Consider the following 14351-nt stretch of genomic DNA (forward strand, 5'->3'; position numbering starts at 1 on the left):
GAGCCCGTGTGTGGTCGTGGGGCTGTGGACTACAAAAGAAATGCCCCGAATGTGAAGAGCCCAGCGAGAGCACACCCTGCATCGGAAGATGAAGGTGAGCCCGCTGCGAGCAAGAGTGACTGAGCCCGAGGCCTAAAGACAAATGTAAGCAGCCCCCCGGTGCAGCGTGAACCTTCCCCACCCCATGCGGTGTGTGAGGAGTGAGCCGGCAGCGGTGGTGGTGTGGCAATGGAAAAGAGACACCGCCTGGTCGGCGTCCGTTCGAAGCGGTCAGCCTGAGGAAAGTGAGCGCAGCGGGAGAGTGAATGCAGAGCTGCAGGCATGCACGAGAAGGAAGCGAGGCGTCCCGCCTCAGGATGAAAAGCCCGATGTGAATCACCCGTAAAAAGCAGCAAAGTGTCAAGAAAGCACACCATTCCTCCCAACAGCGAACATTGACCGTTGAGGCCACCGTGTGCCCAGGCTGTAGCTCCGACCCTCATCCCGTGCCTGCTGTGGGTGGGAGGGGGAGCAGAGGAAATGCTGGTTGCGGCGTCAGCACCCGTCCCCCCACCCCGTACAGCCCGGGAGCGATAGAGGCTGCTGTGAGGGGCGGAGTACACGAAATGACTGTAGGCGGCCAGCGCCGCTGACGATAATGAGGAGACTGTTGCGTGGGGCCGAGAGCACCAAGGCACGGTGTGCGCCCACTGCTGCCTAAAGCAAAAGAAGCATCTCGGCAAGGCCCGCAGCGTAGGTGAAGCTGCTCGGACCGATCAGAGCGCTGCGGGCGCATAAAGAATTACAGCAGCAAAGTATTCTGAACGTGGATGCACCAGCCGGAGCTTAAGACAGCCCGTCACATAATTGCACAGAGAGTATAACTGAGGAAGGCACCTACCTTGCTACGAGTGCCTGTATGCGTGTGGAGTCCCAAGAAGGTGTGCCAGCTGGGGGGACACTTCACATTGTGAGAAGAGTGCACGAGCGCCGAGAACCTGCCGAAGCTCGTGAGTTGAGAAATAAATAGACACTGCCACCGTGTGGCCATTCCTTGTATCACACCCAGAAAAGAAAGCATGGTGCAGAGGAATCAGCTTTGCACAAGACGAAGCACAGATCTGCAACAACGGCACGAGTACTCAAACCTGCCTGAAACTAGTGCCCCAGCTGGCTAGGAAAAGCAGCCACGCCCCACCAGAGGGAAAACAGAATTGGGGTCAGCGCACAGGCTTTGAATGAAGAAACAGGCAGACCTTTATGACTCTGTCAGTTCAGTGAAGTAAGTAAGCGAACCCCACTCAGCAAAGATAATTGGAGGCACCTGGGAGTATCAAGCAAAAGGGGAAAAAGAACCCTGAAGGCAATACTGCATTCACCCCAGCAAGTAGTGTGCAGGACACTGACACGCAAAGGACAGTGGAGGCAAAGGACAGTGACACTTGCGTGAACGAACACAGTGACGCCCACTGACTAGAACAGGTTACTGCAGCCACCAACTAACTCCCTCCAGGAGAGGAAAAGAGGAAGCAAGCAAGCCCCCCCTTCGTAAAAGGAAAACCGGAGACACATGGGGACTTCCAATGGAAGAGAGAAGGCTATCTTACAGCTGAACAGAGACTGCCAGTGCCAAAGATTGAGAGTGCGGTGATGCCTAGTGGCCACAGGTAATCACCGCAGAACCAGGAACAGAAGACCACAAAACAACCGCCCAATGCAGCAAGTCACGGAAGGGACCGGAGAGCGCAATCAGAAGCGCGCCAAAGCACTTCAACAGCGGAGAGAAGACGGAGCGGTTGCGCTGAACATCAGAAGCATGAAGATTCACAAGGCGGAAGCAGCCGACCACCCAGTTTGTCGCAAAGAAGGAAGAGACCAACCAACCAGATGGTCGCAAGGAGAAGAAGCCGACCACCCCGTTGATGGTCGCAAGGAGGAGGAAGCCGACCACCCTGTTGGTCGCAAGACAAAAGAAGCCGACCACCGAGATGGTCGCAAGAAGAAGAAGCCGACCACCCCGTTGGTCGCAAGGAGGACGAAGCCGACCACCCAGTTGGTCGCAAGGAGGAAGCCGACCACCCAGTTGGTCGCAAGGAGGAGGAAGCCGACCGGCCAGTCTGGTCGCAAGAAGGAAGAAGCCGACCTGCCAGTTTGGTCGCAAGGATGATGCTGACCCGCAGAAAGACATCTGCGAAGAGAACAAAGGAGGAGATGTCCACGAAGAGGACCAGAAGGAGACGGATGCGAAGTCCCACAACATCACTTTGACATCAGCAGTATCATGTGACAGAAGGTCGCGACGACTGGTCCAGTCACGGAGAGAAGTAACGACAGTGTCCTAGTGCCGGGACAAGACCAGAGGGAAACGAGCAGAGTGCACGCTGCTCGGAGAAGCCTGGTCAGCATGAGAAGGAAATCAAGATGACCGGACCGCGTCGCAAAAGGGAAGGAGAAAAACAATGGAGAGTGAGTGGCATGACGCCACGAAGAAAAGAGAAGCGTAAGAAAGGATGACCCATCCTGAGTGGCACGGTGCCACGACAAAGAAAACAGAAGAAAAAGGAGCAGAGTATAGAGGTGTGCGTGACAAGACACCACTACACACACCAGAAGGGGAACACCCGATGGAGAAGGTGAAAAGGTGCATGACCATCTAAGCACAGTTCCTGGAAACACATCAGCACCACTGGAAGTACACATTCACGTGCAAACCCGAAGGTCACCCAGGGACGACAGAGGCGAGCAGGCCGGTCCGTTGGTAACAACCACCTCTGGGATGGAACGGACACAGGACCGTGGATATCCAAGGGGCAGAGGCCTCAGGGATACTGGTGGCAGTGGATCCCAAAACGAGAGATGGACCGTTGAAACTTGCTCTGAAGATCCAGGGGGAACAACGGTAGCATGCGACAGAACAAGTGCCGACAACACCCTTTTCAGGTAAAGCTTCGGACACGGAGAAGGGACCCATAGCGACTCCTACAACGCGCTTGGAGCGACAAAGCGGCAGCACACCGGTCCAGTGGAAGCCTGGCAGCAAAGGGCCTCCGGGTCGTCCAGTGAGAGGGGACACCCACGAGAGAGGGGTATCCGTGAGATGGATATGCTGCAACTGCAAATCCTGTCAGAAACAGACACCAGTTGGACAGAACACCTCAACCAGGACGATACAGCGGAAGGTAACACACAAATGCCCCCTATCATTCCATCTGCACTTTCACAGGATGTGGAACAGTAAAAGAGAGACTGTACAGCCCACCTTCGAGCTGCAAGTCTGCAAAGACAAGAAAAGACACCATCGTCAGTGATTGACCAGCAGCGAAAAAGACTACGTGGGAGTCATCATGATTGTTTATAATTTCATTTGTGAACTGTATTACCTCCAACAGGTTTCGGACTTTTCTTTGGTTTGACTTTTCACTAAGTTTGGGAGGGATGTAGTATCGGAGAGATACGTTCTAGTGTTCAGCATGTTGTTCACACACTGAACACCCACCCACCAGAGGCGTCATCAGTCAGATGACCCTGCTAAATAAAAAGGGCTGAGCGCCCCGCCTTTCGCCCCACCGCAACTCCCTCCACAGGCTGTGGCTGCTGATGTGCTGTGAGTACACATCGGAGTGGCAGGGGCGTATCAAGAGTGCGGAGGCACCGGGGACCCGCTCGAGCCCAAATATTGCAGTTTATTTAGTGCAAAACCAGGGACTGGGGCCCTTGTTTCTTTCTCGCGCCAGTCAGTCAAGTCAAGTCAAGTCAGAGAATTTATATAGCGCACTACATACCCAGAGGGTCTCAAGGCGCTTGGGGAAGGGTGGGGGAATTATTTGTCGAAAATCCAAGTTTTAAGCTGTTTTCTGAAGGATAGGTGGTTTTGAGTGAGGCGGAGTTGAATGGGAAGGGAGTTCCATGTTTTAGCTGCTAGGTAGGAGAAGGATCTTCCCCCCATGGTGGATTTGTTGATGCGAGGAATATCAGCGAGGGCTTGGTTGGAAGAACGTAGCTGGCGGGATGGGGAGTAGAAGGATAGACGCGTGTTGAGGCATTCTGGTCCAAGTTCGTAAAGTGCTTTGTGTGCGTGGGTGAGGAGGCGGAACGTTATCCTCTTATTGATAGGGAGCCAGTGGAGGTCTTTTAGGTGACCTGAAATGTGGTCTTTACGCGGTATGTCAAGTATGAGTCTGGCTGATGCGTTTTGGATGCGTTGGAGTTTTTTCTGAAGTTTCGCTGTGGTACCGGCGTATAGGGTGTTTCCGTAGTCCAGGCGGCTTGTAACCAGTGCGTGAGTGACCGTCTTTCTGGTTTCGGTGGGGATCCAGCTAAATGTTTTTTTGAGCATGCGGAGGATGTTGAAGCAAGATGATGAAACTGCGTTGACTTGTCTGGTCATCGAAAGTGAGGAGTCCAGGATGACGCCCAGGTTCCGTGCGTGGTCAGTTGGGATGGGTGCTTTTCCTAGGGCAGCTGGCCACCAAGAGTCGTCCCAGGCGGAGGGAGAATTACCTAAGATGAGGACTTCTGTTTTGTCTGAGTTCAGTTTGAGACGGCTGAGCTTCATCCATTCGGCTACTTCTTTCATTCCTTTATGTAGGTTGGTTTTGGCGGTGTTTGGGTCTTTGGTGAGGGAGAGGATTAGTTGAGTGCATCAGCGTAGGAGATGATGTTGAGGTTGTGTTGGCGTGCGATGGCCGCGAGGGGGCTCATGTATACGTTGAAGAGGGTGGGGCTGAGTGAAGATCCTTGTGGTACGCCACAGATGACTTCGGTGGCCTCTGACTTGAACGGTGGGAGGCGGACTCTCTGTGTTCTTCCGGCAAGGAATGAGGTGATCCAATCCAGTGCTTTTCCTTGGATTCCAATGTCATTGAGGCATTGTAGAAGGGTGCTGTGGCAGACTGTGTCGAAGGCTGCGGAGAGGTCAAGGAGGATGAGGGCGACTGTGTCTCCGTTGTCCAGTAGTGTTCGAATGTCGTCTGTTGCTGCGATGAGGGCGGTTTCAGTGCTGTGTTTGGCTCGGAAGCCGGACTGTGAAGAGTCGAGGGAGTTGTTGGTTTCGAGGAAGGCGGAGAGCTGGTTGTTGATTGCTTTCTCGATGACTTTGGCCGGGAATGGTAGGAGCGAAATGGGGCGGTAGTTTTTGAGTTCGGTGGGATCAGCTGTGGGTTTTTTCAGAAGGGCGCTGAGTTCGGCGTGTTTCCAGCTTTCCGGGAAGGTGGCGGATTTGAAGGAGCAGTTGATGACGTCTCGGAGATAGGGTGCTATGATGGAGTCTGCTTTGTTGAAGATGTGGTGAGGACATGGGTCTGTGGGGGATCCTGAGTGGATGGAGTTCATCAGGCGAATGGTTTCCTCGGTGGAGATTGGGTTCCAGTCATTAAGGATGTTCAGGGGGGGTGAGGGTACGGCAGAGGGTTGGGTGGGTTGGTCTCCGGGTTGGATGTTGAAGCTGTTGTGGATGTCTGCGATTTTGTCGTGGAAGAACGAAGCTAGGGAGTCGCAGAGGGTTTGAGAGGGAGTGATGTCGTTGGAGTTGGCAGTGGGGTTGGTAAATTCTTTGACTATGTTGAATAGTTCCTTGCTGTTGTGAGCGTTGTTGTCTAGTCGGTCTTTGAATGCGGCTTTCTTGGCAGTCCGGATCAGTTGGTGGTGTATGCGGGTGGCGTTTTTGAAGGCGTTCCTGGTACTGGTGTTTGGGTCTTTTTTCCAGGCTATCTCAAGGGAGCGGCAGAGTTTCTTGGGTTTCTTAAGATCATCGTTGAACCAGGGGACGTTTTTGCTGCCTAGTTTAATTTGTCATTTTTTCAAAGGTGCTAGAGTGTCGGCGCTGTTGGTTAGCCATTGAGTGAGTTTAATGGCTGCTTGGTTGGCGTTCGATGAGAGGGCAGGGGGGTTTTGAAGAAGTGCTGAGGAGATCTGGTTGAAGGGGATTTTGTTCCAGTTTCTTCGCAGAGAAGGTTGAGGATGACTATGGGTTGTGGTCTTTTTGTAGACAAAGTGGACGCAGCTGTGGTCTGTTCAATGGAGAACTGAAGTGTGACTGAAGGAGATGTGTTTGCTAGAGGTGAAGATAGGGTCGAGTGTGTGTCCTGCGTTGTGGGTGGGGGTGTTTACAAGTTGTTTGAGTCCGAGGTTGGCGAGATTGTCCAGAAGGGTGATGGAGTTGTTGTCGTTGTTCTTTTCTAGGTGGAAATTGAGGTCTCCCAGTAGAATGTAGTCCTCGGAGGGGAGGGCGTGAGGGGTGATGAAGTCAGTGATGTTGTCACTGAATTGTGTGCGGGGTCCTGGTGGCCTGTATAGGAGGGTTCCTCTGAGTGTGGTCTTGGGGTCGGTGTGGATCTGGAAGTGAAGGTGTTCGGCACTAGCGAGGTTGTCGTCTGAGCTGGTTGAGATACGGATGGTGTTCCTATGGACGATGGCGATGCCTCCTCCTTTTTGGATTGTGCGGTCTTTTCGGATTATCTTTTGCCGTCCGGGATGGCTATGGTGATGTCCGGAGCTGTGGAGGCGTTCATCCAGGTTTCTGTTAGGAAGGCGACGTCTGGAGAGATGGTGTCTAGTAGATTCCAAAGGTCGATGGCGTGTCTGTGGACCGAACGGGTGTTGAGCAGGAAGCATTTTAGGTGGTTGGTGTCGGATCTCTGTTTGGTGGTAGTGGGTGTGGCGTGGGCCTTGGTGGTGTCATACTTGCAGGAGTTGCATGCGAAGGGTCCATGGGTGTGTCCAGGTGCGGCTTGGGCGCAGGTGGGGAGTCGCCCGGGGTTTAGTGCTAGGAGGGTGGTGGAGTCGTAAGTAATGCGGGAGGGGTGGGTGGGGCGAGGAACAGGGGGTCTGGCGCTGGGCGCGGTCTTGGCGCGGACGGGCGTAGACGGGCTTACCTTTGGCGCACCTTCGGCGCGGCCGCAGCGCGTGGACGCTGCGCGTTGGGACATCTGCCTTAAATGGATAGTGGTGGGGCGGAGCGTGGGAGGGTCAGCTGGGAGGCGGGATCCAGGTGGAGGGAGGGTTTAGGAGCACACACAAAATGGCAGCAACAACAACAATAAATGCAGCGATGCCGTGCGAGGTTGGGGCCCAAACCTGATTAAAATGGAGCGCTATGGGGATGAATGTAGGCAGTGGTGGCAGGAAGCGCTGTGTAGCAGAGAAGGCGCTACAATTCGGAATGCACCCAGCGGCAGTGAGATTGTTAGGGGAGATGCCCAACAGTACGAGGTAGTTATGAACAGCGGAAAGTACCTCTTTAAACACGTGGTAAAGTTAAAACAAACACAAAGCCCAGCAGTGCGGTGCATGATGAAAAGAATGCACTTTACAATGCGAGTAATCCAATTTAAATAAACAATGCCCAGCAAAGCGGTGCGCGATGACCAGAATGCAATACTAAATGCGCTTGCTCCAAATTAATTAAACAATGCCCAGCAAAGCGGTGCGCGATGACCAGAATGCAATACTAAATGCTCGTAGACCTAATGTAAGCAAAAGATCGAAAAGCACAATGCCCAGCAGTGCGGAGAATGTTACAATACCAATCGCCAATAGAGGAGGGAGGTGGGGGGGAGCCGCCGCTTCTGTCGAGGACAGGACGGTCACAGCTCTCCATGAGGTGGGGACGCTGAGTAGTTCCAGTGGGTGGGAGGGGCAGCTGGGAGGCGGGATCCAGGTGGAGGGAGGGTCTAGGAGCACACACAAAATGGCAGCAACAACAACAATAAATGCAGCGATGCCGTGCGAGGTTGGGGCCCAAACCTGATTAAAATGGAGCGCTATGGGGATGAATGTAGGCAGTGGTGGCAGGAAGCGCTGTGTAGCGCCAGGGCCCCGGTACCCTTGTTATGTTACTGCGGAGTTGGGAGGGACACTCTGTGAAGGGTGCACACACAGGAGCTGATGGTGTTACCCTAAGAAGCTCCAACTCATTCCTTCTTATTCCTCCAAAATTGAAAAAGAAAACCACCCAATACCGATTGTTTTCTGGCAACGAGCCCAGGATATGGAACGCTCTCCCTGGAGTCCTCAGATGCAACCCCTCCTTCTCCTGTTTCAAAAGGGACCTGAAACTTCATCTCCTAAACAAATACTTTCATGACCAACGTCAACTAACCTAGTCTTCCTTATCCGAGTTGTCTCCTCTCTCTCTGGACATTCAAGAATAGTGGCGACCGGACTATGTCACTCTCGCCTTTTTCTTTTATTGCTCTCTCCCCCTCCGCTCCACTGCATATTTATTTCCCATGCTGTATTTTTTTTCTGTGGTTTGCTTCCTTACTGCCTACTATGTAATGTAATATCCTTCTGCTACTATGTAATGTAATATCCTTCTGCTGTTTACTGTGTGTATGTAAAGCGCTCTAATACTTACAGGTCAAGCTAGCGCTATATAAAACTTTTAAAATAAAATAAAATAAAAATGAGTGCAGGGGAAACAGGGACTGATGCCCCCGTGCACATAGGAGCACACTGTCAGCTGCCAGAGTTCCTGGGTTCAGTGTATACACGTGGGCTCCTGCTTACAGCAGTGCACAGTGTTTGTATACGTTAACTTTTAGGACTAGTGCATACTGTGCCGGCTGTCCGGGGTCCATGAAGGAGACCCGCTAAGAGGGCGGCCGCCCTAATGCCACAAGAGGGCACAGGAAGCAGCCTCCCAGTGTTTGGTACCATCAGGCGTCCGGTGTGCTGCATCATCTCCGGGTAGAGGTGTCAGGGTGAGGTACTTATACCTCTCCCTGCCCTCTGGGCACCCTCTTTGCCCACTACCCTGACACTATTTCGGATGAGTCCCCGGGGTCCGCGCTTAATGCGGTGAGTGCTGTTCCTCCCTCCCCTCTCCTCCGATGCTGAGCGGCCATGCCCGGCCCCTGCCTGGTGCGGTCCGCCATGGGGGGGGAAACAGCTCCCGGGGTAAAAGGGTAGCGGCACCCCTCACCTGGTAGTGCGCTGTGACCGGGGAGTGGGTTTTTAATTTAATTCAGGCCAAGAGCAAGTTTGAGGCGCCGGCCCGACTCGGGCCCCAGGGCTGCCGCTGCTGCTGGTCACGGGGGATTTTACCCGTGTGGTAGGTGGGTGGTTAGCGGGCTGCGGAACATCCCTCCACCCTCCGTGTATTTTCAGGCCGTCAGCTTCCGCCACGCGGTGGGATGCGGCCACTACCAGCAGGCCTCCTTCAGGGCCCTGACCCATGCACCTTCCTTGCCTACCTCACGTGGGGGTTGCACTTCCGAAGGGAAGGAACACAACGGGACTGTTGCGTGTGGGGCGGGGGATGGTGGGTAGCTCACTGGTTGTGTGCACAGCGGCGCCCGCCTGGCGGGGACACAGTAAACCGGGCCTTGCTAAGTATCTCTACCTCCCTGCTGGACCCCCATTGGAGCCGTCCTCAAGGTTTATTCCCGCGCCGGTGTACCATCGTTTTGCTCCCCCAGCCCCTTGTTCTACTCGGCTGATCTGCGGCGTCTTTCCACAGTTTGCATAGGATTATTTCGGGAGAGGGGGGACCATCTCTGGGTTCTTTTGGGAGCGGGGGTACTGTCTGGCAGCATGATGGTGCCCCCGGAGTAATAGAGTATGCTGCCCGGGTTGTTGGAAGTGCGTCTTTGCAGCCAGAGCTGCTGGCTGTGCAGCAGTGGCTTCGGGTCCCAGCCTGTGTGGAAAACGTGGCATTTTGAAGCACTGCGCATGTTGCAGGGTGGCCCAACCAACATCGGACATCTGCTGCCACAGCCCAACGGCAACGGCCCCACGCTACTTGTAGCAGCTTTGCGTATTGTGATTTGAAGGGAGGGGGGCGGTCCTGGCGTCCCGCGCTTCCCACCTGGCCTGCTCATGTCCCAGCCCTGGTCTATGCGCCTGCCCGAGGCCACCCTGTGGCCATCAGGAGGGCGGGCCCTTAGTCACGGAGGGCTGCCCCCGTCCAGTAAAATGGTCAGCCAATCCTCCCCAGGGCAGGCGTTGCTCTGGGGGATGTGGGCGGGTCAGGTGACGCGCGTCCGGGGCGGCAGGCAGGGAGAGGGGGGTATATCTCTCCCCCTCGCCATTGCTCAGGCCTCTTTGCCGCTCCGGACGTTGCGCGCTCCACATCGGGGACACTCTTTTGGGGTGCCACACATTTTCTTTGTCCCCCTGCTTGTTGTCGTCTGGAGCTTGGTCTGGCGTCGGGGTGATGTTTCCCGTGGTCGCCGGGTTCGTCTAATAGGCCGGTGAGTGCTCCCTCTCGACGCCCTTGTCCTGCACCGTTTTCCGGTGCGCGGCCACCTTGAGGTTCTGTAATGGGGGTCGCCAGGATGTTCAAGTTGCATTGTGCCACGTGAGTTTCGCAGCTCGGCAATCACCATAGTGGGTGGGGTGCGCACAGCCATGATTCTTCCCCTGGGCCGCCAGCTTGCCCTCCCTTCCCCGGTGCGGCGTAAATGTTTAGTATGGCGATACAACTTCTGCTAGGTCCGGTTGCCGTTACCGTCTAGGGCCGCGGCAACCTAAGCCTTCAGTGCGCTGGTCGGTAGCTGCTATTTCTGACTGGATATCCTTGCACGCGCGGAGTATCGCCGTGCACACTGTGTGCGAATAGTGCTGGCAAATGTTGATAATAGATAAAAGGTGGTATTTTAAGGGGATTTGTCGAATGTGATACAGTTGAGTCAGCTTAGCACTCCGTTAAGGTTCATACTGTTCATGCAGTATTTCGGGGGATTTGTCTTATGTTACACAGTTGAGTCCGTTTGCACTCATAGAATGCAAACGGTAGAGCGCTCGCTTAGCATGCGAGAGGTTGAGGGATCGAGGCATGTATTCCCCAGAAGATCCTCTTTCTGTTTTGTGAGTCAACAATTGTAAACTTTGCTGTTTTGCGTCCGTCTTTGCAGTTTTGTTCTTGCAGCAATTGTGGACATAAGGTGAGACGTCTTCAACCATGTTTAGCTGGGGCGTTATAGGCGCAAAGAGCGACATGCTAACTGCAAACATCAAAATTTTATTAAGTGTTGACGAGGTTACCGTGTACCTCATCGGGCATAACTAGTGTTTTTTCATGGCTTATTTAGTCTTTGGCAGCCAGCTCGGTATCTGCACCACATTCACACATGCTTTATGGTAACGTCCGTGTGGATGAGGGTAGCGACTTGCTGGGGCAGTTATGCTTAGGTATTAGTGCAGGCACTTATAGCACCCCGTTTCAGGCGTGCACCGGGAACTAGCCACTGACCTTGATATCGGTTTCGGCGCATCTAAGATGGACATTTCGCAGACAGTACTTGGTTTCAACCCTTTTTCTGACGAACTTTTACCCGCATTGGCTTTCAGTATCAGCAGTGCTCTACATTGGGCCTTCTGCTCCGGGCGTAGTTATGTAGTTGTCATGCTTGGGTACGGTCATTTTACAAACAGGGTGCAACTTTTCGTAGGTGTGGTGTGCGGGGGCCCAGAGCGGCAATGGGTCTCTGCATGCGTGTGAATGCATTTGCGAATAGGTTGCTGCACACGTGTGCAATGGCGCCCAGGTGCGGCCATCTTGCTTTCAGCTGCTGAACAGGCGACATGTGGGTGCGGCACACATGGGTAATGGCGCCCGGGTGCGGCCATCTTGGCTACTCTCTCCTTGGGGGTATGCACCTGGACTTTGCGGAGGAAAGTTTGTGTGCAGCTGCATGCTAGGCGTCACATGCAGAGGGAGGTTATCCACTTTTGGCATTGGAGGCGCATTTTTGCGATCGGGGGTATGTGTACTTGTGATGTGCTATGGATCTCTGTGGTCGCGCCAATTGTTAGGCATGAGGGGCAGACGTTCCGGGCCTGGGATGCCATCTCCCCCCCCCCCCCCTCTTTGGTCGGGTGGTGCTTGGCTAGTTTCAGTGGGTCTTTGTACCTCGAGGCACTATCGGATGGCCTACTCAGGTTTACACGTGTCATTGCAATCTTGGCGCGATGAGTAAGCCAGTTTGTGCGCAATCTGCGTGATGGTGTCAATATTTACAAATGGTGTTGGGTTCGTCAAGCCATCATATCTCGAGGCCCAATCATGTAACCCAGGCCCGTGGCGTGTGTGTTAGGGCAGACTCGCAATCGCGTTCAGGTCCGCAGGCAGATTGTCGCGAGGTGCGTCCTGCGTCATAGATCGATCCTGGTTTTCCCGGCAGCTGCTGTAGGCGATGGGCTCGGCAGCGTGGCTGAGCATTCCTTGTAGCAACAACTTAACGCTATTCGTTGGCGTGCACCAGTAACAGCACGGTTCTGCCACGCAGTTTCAGGTCGCATGGACAAGGGTTCCTACGGCGAGGTCTACTGCGCATTGACTAGATTCGGGTTTTGCGGTTCGAATGTCGGCTATGTCGCAGCACAGGTTTTAGGAAATCAATTTCCATCCGCATACCAACTAGTGATGATAGGCTGATGTAGTGCGCCAGTTATGCTAAGCTGCCATGTGTGTCGCTGTTCCTGCTACCCGGTACCAGTCTGAGCCCTCTTGCGGCCATATTATGGGCGCCATGTTGCGTTGACCGGTGCAGGTGGGTAAGGGCGGCCATTCCCAGGGGCAATATTTCGCGAGATGTCCGGCACATGTGCGAGTTTTGTGGGGGAAAGGTACATGCGCATTAGCCCTTTGAGACGCTGCATGTACGATTTCGGGATGCAAACTGGTGGAGTCGCCTGCTGCACACCTTGCGGCAGTTTGGTTTGCGTGATTCCATACGTGTGACCGCCCTCTCGGACTCCGCACTCTGGGAGGGGGTACACGGAACTATTTGTCTGTCGAGGTCCTTGGCCGGCCGTGTTTTTTATTTTAGGGTTTGTGCCGCTTGCTGCGGCTCCGCCTTTGGCATATTCGTGTGTACTAACTGTGCAATGATGTTAGCATTCATTTCATTTGTGTCCTTACTCGGGCGGTGAGGTGAGTTGGCCACAGGGTGGCCTGGCCCCCGGTCTCACAGTTTGCTGTACACGCTGTAGTTGAAGGTCCTTTCTATGGGTTTTACCATGCGCTCTAATCTATGGCACAGGACAATTTTGGTATGGTCATACTAAGCCTGCCATGTGATCAGTTATGGGTCAGATTCACGGGACGCATAGGTGCCATATTCTCCTAGGGACGTTAGACACGTGCGTGCACCCAGGTGCCACTGCAAGGCTGTATCCATGAGGGCACTTCAATGTTAATACGCATTCATCATGAGGAACTTGACTACCATGCATCTAGTTCCAGTTGCGAACGACTGCTTTCCTAATCCTCTTCCTCACAATATTATACTTATGTTGAGTAATACAGGTTTGCTGTAATAACTTGTCATGGTTATTATTCCCATGTACCTGTGTCATTGGACAGGCTATGTAGAAGAATGGCACAATACCAGGTGAATGGGTTGACAGTGCTACTGATGTCCGGATTGGGAGGGTCAGCGGTGACGGCTAATTCTTATACCTGAGACTTCCCATCAGGTATCTGAGCAAAACAGTCTCACTGTCTGTGTTTGAAGGTGAGAGTGGTTCCACTGCTGTTAATATAATACTCACTCTCAATGTCCTATCCCCTACCCTAATATTTTGTATTCCCTCCAGCTTTACAGAGGATCAATCTGATCCTCTTATTAAGAGCCCTCGAGTTTTGGGAGTGCACTAAACACTGCTCTCTTGCACACCATAGATACGGTGAGGCTTCCTTCATGCTGCGGGGCAGGAGTGTTAGCTTGTCAGTTGTATGATTGTTATTTAGCGCGGCCTTGCCCTTAGGCTTCTAGGCGCATTACAGAGAATCTGTTCACCTACTTTGCCTCGGGGCGCTTATGTTTAGACAGAAACGTCTACAGTAGGTAAGGGGGTGAGCGGAAGCATTTCTATCCCATATGCTAGGCTCTGCCATGGGGTTAGTGTACACCTGAATTGGTAGTGCTTCAGTGCGGGTGAGGTAACCAGGGTTAGCAGCGAACAGACACTGCACGTTACTTAGCATGCCATATTCTGGGTGCCTGCATATCAGTTAAAACAAGATACTCTTTAGATTCATGATTTTGAGTCCCGAAAGGTGGGGTGTGCGGTACAACAGGCCATCAGCTAGTGAACTAAGCATGAGGGCCGCTAATGAGTACGTGTGACAGAGTGCCCCTGTGCAAGAGGTGTTACATCAGGATGCAGCAGCTAGTACTGTATCAGGTGACTCGTGTACGTGTTCTGGGTGCCCATGTTAGAGATTTGTGTTATCCCAGATACACAGTAAGCCAACTAGGCACAAGGTGATCAGCAAGTACAGGTGACCGAGTACTCAGTGTTAGGACATATGCCAAGCAAATGCGACTACATAGTGTGGACCATATGTACACTCAACCTATTGCGGGGAGAGGCGCGTAGTTGTGCGCGCAGTGTACATGCATGTGAATGGACGCCTGTTCTGG

The sequence above is a fragment of the Lissotriton helveticus genome, chromosome 11, assembly GCF_964261635.1.
Source record: "Lissotriton helveticus chromosome 11, aLisHel1.1, whole genome shotgun sequence".
In the NCBI taxonomy this organism is placed as follows: Eukaryota; Metazoa; Chordata; class Amphibia; order Caudata; family Salamandridae; genus Lissotriton; species Lissotriton helveticus.